Source organism: Charadrius vociferus, unplaced genomic scaffold, assembly GCF_000708025.1.
Source record: "Charadrius vociferus isolate BGI_N301 unplaced genomic scaffold, ASM70802v2 scaffold213, whole genome shotgun sequence".
NCBI lineage: Eukaryota > Metazoa > Chordata > Aves > Charadriiformes > Charadriidae > Charadrius > Charadrius vociferus.
Genome location: NW_009647828.1, coordinates 4886556 through 4894590, shown reverse-complemented (window position 1 = coordinate 4894590; position 8035 = coordinate 4886556).

Sequence of the window (8035 nt, the reverse complement as noted above, 5' to 3'; positions counted from 1 at the left end):
TGTTTCCCATAGCTTTCCACCACTGGGATGTGTCTTTTCCAACTCAAGGCTCTGGTTTTCCATCCTTAGAAGAGCATGAAAAGCCAAAGCATTGGTTTCTCCAAGGAAATCCCTGCTCTGCCTGTTTTTGAAGCTGGATGTAAAGACATCCGCACATGCAGTGCCTTGGGGACATCAGTCCCGGGTGCTTCACAACTGCTGATTCACAGCCTTGCAAAGGCATCATGAATATAACTGTCTTGTTGCATACATTGTCAAAGCAATTGCACCTGCAGGTGTTCAGGCAAATTTCAAGGAGATTATTTGCATGAATAGTTATTCTTGCTCTGCAAAGAGGTCGCTGCAATTAAATTCTTTATTACTGGGTGGACTTGTTCCTATTTATCTGTATTTATGTGCATAATTGTATGCACGCTCACAGCTGCACAGTTCATTTAAAACTGAATCAATGGGTCCAACATTTCTATTCTGATTTACTCATCAGGAATATTATTGGCATCTAAATCTTTCATAAAAAGGTGAAGTGAAGCATCAAAAAAGAAAATATATTGCTATACATCTATATCATTACATAGATGCACATACATATCATTACATGTATATCCGTACATACATTCGAGATAGCAGTTTGGAGATAGCCTGTTATACTTCTGCTAACAGAAAGCGACCACATCATGAATTTAAATCTTAAAAAAAAAAAAATAAATAAAAGGGGAAGGATCTCTGAGAAAGCAGTGTGTGTCTCTTTTCTAATAGCCATAAGGAAAAAGGGTTTGTAGCTCAGCTTAGAGGTATTTAAAAGTAGCATGGTGCAGTACAAATAGCACATAATTATCCTCACTCTATTCCTCAGCCTGAGAGCTGAGAGTCACAGCTACATGCGAACTGCCTGATGTTTCAGGGCTGGCACCCGGAGAAAGCCAACGATGAGCCATCACGGGAGACATCCCCGACTGCTCCCCATCACTCCCATTTGCAGCCCGGAAAAAATCATGGGAGCACAGCATGATGGACAGTGAGTAAACAGGTTGGAATAGGAAGGGAAAGCAAAGACCTAGCTCTCAGCGATTAGGGATTGCTTCCGAGAAGAGAGAAGAGCTCCAAATTCTGCCTGCTCGTTTCTAATTTGTTGTCAGCTTTATATACAATATGTAATTGCACGTCAGGTAGTCAGTCGCAGTGTCGCCTTTTCCTGAGCCGTGCTGGGAAGGGGTAGGTTTTATTTAAAACTGCAGAGCCCCTCTCCGAGACAGCCTGCCATGCATGGGGATGTCCCATGGCCACCGCGAGGGCATGAGCGGCACTGGGGCGCTGCCATCCCGCAGACGCATACGCAGGGAGAGGAAGACAAAAAGCGACTCTCATCGTGCCCTTCGACGCTTTGCTCCGCTCTGTCAGGCACACGCTGCTTTGCAAAGCAATGTGACGGGTTTGGGTTGGCTCTGGTCACCCCCCATCTCATCACGGTAGGCTTTAGCAGAGTGGAATCCTACCTGAAGCATACCTGAAAGAGCATTATTGAATGATATATGTATTAATATATATATAAAAAAACCTATTATATATAATGTATGCATTAAAAAGTTAATGCAGCTGCTTGTGTCAGGATTGAGCCCGGCAGCGGGGTGGTGGAAGCAGAGTCCTTTCTAAAGGCATTTTCCCCCCTCCATCTTCCCCTTCCTTGCCCCTGCTGAGCACCAGCCATGGTGTGCACTAACGTAGCGCCGGCATTTAAGCCCTGCGTTAAGCCAGGATCCTCACTGCTTCTTGGGTTGTTTTTTTAAAGCCTGGCTTTGTCTTCAAAAACAGTTTCTGCGAGCTCCCAGTCCCAGCATGTTTTAGGTCTAGGATTTGGTGCTTTCAGCCAGCTCTGACAAAGAGGTGGAAAGACTCAGTTTTTTGGGGGGTTTAATTCATGAAAAGCAGCTAGGGCTAAATCAGCAGCAAGTGAACCAGCTGCACGTCTGTGCTATGCTCAGCATGTGTCGACTTGCAGCCCAAAAAAAGGAGACAGGCACCGTCGGGGGTGATGCCTGGGTCATGGGTAACGTGCAGAGAGGTGGTGGGAAAGACGGGGATGCAGCCAGAAACATTTCAAGGTGAAGACTAGGGAAGGCACCAGGGATGAGGGACACTGGGAATTCAGGTCATCTCAGTTGGGGACCTTCAGCCCTTGCTCTCCCCTCTCTGGCCAACGCTATGCACAACCACAACAGAGCTGTGTTGACCGCCATCCCTCTCTGGTATTTCCAAAGTAAATCCCATGTATTGATTATTCCTGAACAGTAAAACCTCACCTCAGTGTCTGGTATTTTGTCCCAGCAATTAGTCATTAACTCTCTCACCTCCCACTGGGGACAAAGGCCTGGCCACCTCTGAGAGCCAGGTGGATCCAGCACCCACCCAGCAAGTGCAGGGAAGGGTGGAGAAGGTGGATGTTGACCTTCTGCCCCCCAGTGATGTACCCCAGAGCTAGAGTCTCAGGGCCACACCAGCATTTGCCATTCAAATGTGCACCAGTAGATTTTCCAAGCAGGAAAAAAAAAAAGCCATACTTGAGAAAGGCACCTTGCTGGCAGCTCCCATCAAGCCAGAAGCCGTAAGAGCGGTGGACAGGGCAGGGGTGGTTTGGGAAGGCAATGGGTAGCAGAACCTCTTGGTCAAAACTGTAAGCAGGAGGTTGGTGGTCACAAAAATGGCCCAGGACACGGTCTAGCTCTAAAATACCCATGGCTACAACCCAGCTTGATGGTTTGATATTTTTTTTTTTTTGGAAGGCCCTATGCTAACTCAGCAAGAGATTTCAGTCTTCCATTGAAAAGAAAGCCACCGATTTGCTTACCAGAAACCCACATCATTAATTCTTTCCTTCTACTCATTCACCTGTGTCTTTTTCCATCTTCAGAGCTCTTTACTACTAATTAAATGAGGTATTTCCTTATTTTCAGTATTAATAATCCCAGATATTCATAATCTGAGGCTACCCAATAGCATAAGATAACTTAAAGGTAATGCATCTGGAGTTTACTTTCGTTTCTGCCTTTAATGATCTGAGTTGATATGTTTAAGTACTTAACAGTAACCATCACAGGAAGAAAATTCCCCCTCCAAAAAGAAAAACAAATATTTTCAAGGAATCAGACCTCTGAGAGAAACTACCCATCACCACATGACACAAACTCATGACAGTTATCACCACTGTGGCTTTTTAAAAGGGGGAAACTGTCACAGCTGGAAAACCAAATGCAGACTCTGCACAGATTTAGAAAATTTCAGTTCCTTTGCCGCCCAGATATTTGGGGCTAGCTGTGATTTCATGGGGCTGCCTCAGCCATACAGATCCCCTTGGCAAAGGAAACAGCCTGAATGGAGTTCACGGGCTGGTGAAATCGCTCCATTGGTGGGTAAAGCCACACAGCTCACATCTGTATCCAAATTCACCCTAGGGTAATCGAAGAGGTGGTGAAAATACGCACTGGTTCACACTTAAGCCTAGCATATTCCTGATAGAAAACTCCAAAACCCCCCAAATCTTGTTTCTGGATGACCTCCATCCATCAATCTTCACATCATCTGCAGTGTGCAACCATCCCCAAGCCCCTTAGATGGGGGATGCGAAGTGGTGCTGGGGCTGCCCACAGCCACCCGTCTCCTTACGCAGCTCTGAACAAAGAGCCGTCAGTGGGCACTGAGCGCAGCCCGGTGGGGTGCAGGACCTGGCCAGGAATTGGCAGAGGCTTGGGGACTTGTGCCATGCCACAAAGAGCTCTCCAGGGCCACCCTACCACAGCACAGCCAAAACCAGCATCATGTTGGTCCTCCCATGGCACCAGGAGAAATGGTGCACCTCCAGGGCTGCTCCACATCAGCCCTGAAGGAATAGAATAGAATAGAATAGAATAGAACAGAACAGAACAGAACAGAACAGAATAGAATATTTAGTTGGAAGGGACCTACAAGGATCATCTAGTCCAAGTGCCTGACCAATTCAGGGCTGACCAAAAGTTAAAGCATGTTGTTAAGGGCATTGTCCAAATGCCTCTTGAACACTGACAGGCTTGGGGCATCCACAACCTCTCTAGGAAGCCACTTCCAGTGTTTGACCACCCTCTTGGTAAAGAAACGTTTCCTCATGTCCAGTCTAAACCTCCCCTGGCACAGCTTTGAACCATTCCCACGCGTCCTGTGACTGGATCCCAGGGAGAAGAGACCTGCACCTCCCTCCCCTCCTCAGGAAGCTGTAGAGAGCAATGGGGTCGCCCCTCAGCCTCCTTTTCTCCATTTGAGGAGCTTCTCAACATGTGCCACCATTGCAGCAAATCATCTGCCAGACCCCACTCGGGCTTGGACCTGGAGGACACTGCTGCTTCTCCTAATAGCAAGAGGCTCCTAAGCTGGCCTGAAAGCAGGAACAAAACTTCTCCAAAACTCACAGGGGAGAACAAAAAAGCTCTGGTCTGGGGAAGACCGTGCCCTAGGGATTGATGGGGACAGTGATGAATTTGCTGGTCGTGATCTAGCAGAGCACATGGGGTGTATCTCAAGGATCTCCCAGGCTGATGCTGGGAAACCTTGATCCTGGGAACAGGTTTACTGTGTCCACATGCTCGCAATCTGCAACAGAACACACCCAGGAAAGTGTCCACTGTATGCAGCAGTCTGGCCCCTAGTCCTCACCTGAGTCCTATAAACAACCCCAAAATAGGTGCCCCTGCCATGGGGATTGGTTTCTGGAGGTAGGTGCTTTCTGCTGTGGGGCTTTCCACACCACGACAGAAGTCATCAGCTGAAGCTGAGAAAAAAACAGGGGAGTCATCTAAGCCAGTGTCATGCAAGGCAACACCAAGTCGAGCTTGAAGTGGTGCGGCGATGGGTATAGCTAGGGCTGGGGGAGCTGCTAGAAATCTAAGCTAGTGACTGATGAAACCTAAAAATATTCCCCCGGTCCTCTCCCTCAGGGGCTTGGTTGCTTCCTGGGTATTTTGCCTCTTGAAAGATTTAGTGTGAGGAGTAATTGCCTGTAAAACACTAATGAGACCAGATGTAATTGATGTTTGGGAATTGAGTTAAACCTCTTCAGTGCATCATCGCACCTCTCTCTCCCAGGAGGGGATTATCTGGCAGATAGAAACTGCATTCGGATGGACTGCTTGCTTCCCAAACACGCTGTTTTTCTCGTCAGAGCAGAGCAGCAGATGATTGCAGCCTACAGGATACTAACGTGTGCACTGCCAAAAAATGCCTGAGTCCTCTGCCACGCTCCCAAGGTTTGCGGAAACAGCATCATGCATCCGAGCTGACCCAAAACTGAATGGCAAATGCAAGCAGCAAAGAGGCAGGAGGACCCCAAGCTCTGGGTCCTCCTTGGATTCATTGTCTTATGGTCTGGATCGTTTTTGATGATTCCTTGTGGCCAGAAGGTAGGAAAGCAGACTGGGAACCCTTATCCTAAAAACACAGGCTGTGCTTACAGCTGGCTAAAGAGCTTCTGTGCTAGGAAATGTTCCCTCTTCATTGGACCAGCACAGCAGAGGACTCATGCATGAGGAAAAGAGAAATGCTTCTGGCCTCTTCTGTCTTTAACAGGACGATATAATAAGTACATTTTGGACAGGCTGCTTCCTAACCCTAATTCTTTTCTTGCCACAGTGAGCAAAATAAAGGATGACTGTGGTTTGCAGGGTGCTAAAACAAGGACTGACTCAGAAATGCCAGCAAGCTTTGCATGGGGCTTTCAGAGTTAACCAAAATAGCATCGCACATCTTTGACGTGATTAGAATCGAAGCAGAAACAGACAGCAAATGCAGTCAGGAAACGGGTTTATGAGCCTTTAATTAGGAGCATTGGCTTCTGCTGGCAAATCTCACAGGGTGCTGCAAAGCGCCTGTATTAAAGAAGTAGCAACTGCGTCGCCGATGAGGCCTCCCCCCGCACCTGGAGGAGTGATTTGTCTGAGATCATGAGACATCTGCATTTGAGCTGGGAACAGAGCCCAGATCTTGTGAGCATTACGAACATTTGCTTTAACCGTGCAGCTTTTCCCTTTCGCTCAGTGGAAGCGTTGAGTTGCTCCAGCTTCCTTGTATTAAATCAACCTGTAACAAGACCAGAGCGGAACAGGGTTGCCCAGAGAGGTGGTAGATGCCCCATCCCTGGAAAACATTCAAGGTCTCTGGGGGTCTGAGCAACCTCATGTAGTTGAAGATGTCCCTGCTCATTGCAGGGGAGGTTGGACTAGATGACCTCTAAAGGTCCCTTCCAACCCAAACTGCTCTATGATTCTACGGAAGTGAAGGCTGAAATGCTCTGACCTGACCTGATGGCAGGGCACTGGTGAGGTGATACCAGGTCTTCAGCTAACCAGAAGCAGCCGCTAAATAGTCATTTCTGCTACTGAGCCAGAAAAAAAGGCAACACAAACCATACCACGAGAACGCCCACAATGTCTTAAAGCTCCCCGCTGCATTGCACCCCTATGCAGCGCAGCACAGCTGGATGCTGCAGAGTGTGTCACATTTTCAGGTCATGCACTGAGATAACTAATTCCTAGCCAGCTGGCAGGTAGCTGTATCGCTGTGAAGATGTGTAGATAATAAGTCATCTTCTTCCCCTATGCACATAAGGACCAACTTCCTCTTTAATGGAAATGACAGGACTTTCCTGGTCCTTTCCTCTTCTCTCTCTCCCCTCGGTACTGCTTAACTCAGTGTGTTTATCCAGGATTTCTCAGCCTGTCATCCCAAACAGTCACTGTAAATACAGTCTTTGACAGATACCCATCTAAATCATACCAGTTTCAAAGAGATCAGGTCTGACAATTCTTTTTTTTAAGCTGTGTGAGGTTTTGCTATGAAACCAGAGACACACTGCAGAGCTGATGCTTTCTGTATGTCAGATAAACGTAGGATGCAGTGGCAAAAAACATCAGAGGGCAAAAAAATCAGAGAGAACTGCAGATGTTGAAAACTGGCTGGTTTATTTTATTATGGCATAAACCTCTTCACATCTAAAATCACTTCAAAAATTGTGGGTTTCTTAAATAACTCCCCTTAGCAGAGGCTCAGATGAAATCTTTCAGTTGACTGCAAATGAAGTGTCAGGTTTTGTTATACCAGGAAAACTCATATCTCTTGGTTTGATGTATCACGCTCCGAGGTTTAAGCGTTTTTTTGGTGACCCAGTGGGTGAAAAGCCAAAATCAAATGAACTCTTTGGGATGTCTGCATTCCTCGTGGCGACATTTCCGCTTTCTCATCCATAAAACTGTATTTTAAAGGATCAGTTCTTCTTGCATAGGCGACAGGACTTAGGAGTCCAAGTCTCCTTTCACCACGGTGAAGAAAGCTTTGCTTCCCTGGAACCACTCAGCATTTCCAGGAGGAAAACTCAATCCCATTTTAAGCATTTCCTTTTAAAAACATCCACAAATCCCAGGAGGAGAAAACATTTGCCTCGCATAGCTTTGCAGGACTGTGTGGAAAGAAATCCCAGCTGCCGACTTAAATTCAGTCAGAGAGACCCTGGGAAATGCAGATCCATGCGGCACAGCCCCTGGACTGTAATGTTGGGATTGAGCTGCAATGGAGGAATCCCAGCCTGGTTTTACGCTCCGTGGCCTTGCTGGGTGGATGCGCCATTGGTCATACGCTCTCCATGCTGGTCTCCCATGCCACCCCCAAAATGAACCAGCAAAGACTCGTTCCCATAAATAGCTTGGAGTGAAAACAGTTTGGGATGACAGATCTTGGCCAAAAAGAGAAAATAAAAAAAATTAATTTCAGTTCCTTGAATTTGAGGCAAGGGAATTTCCCTGGACAGAAGGGAGAAACAGCCGGTATCAGCTCTGGTTTTCATAACCATCATGGCCAAGATGGAGCAGGGGCCTTCTCTGGTCACAGGCCACTCAGCCAAGGAAGGGAAGGACTGGTTTTGGTATTGGAGAGACATACGTTGTGGGCAGGGGAGGCTTTTGGGCAGAGGACGCATCCCCCACCACTGCATAAGATGCAGCAGCAACCCACGCTCATCCCCTGC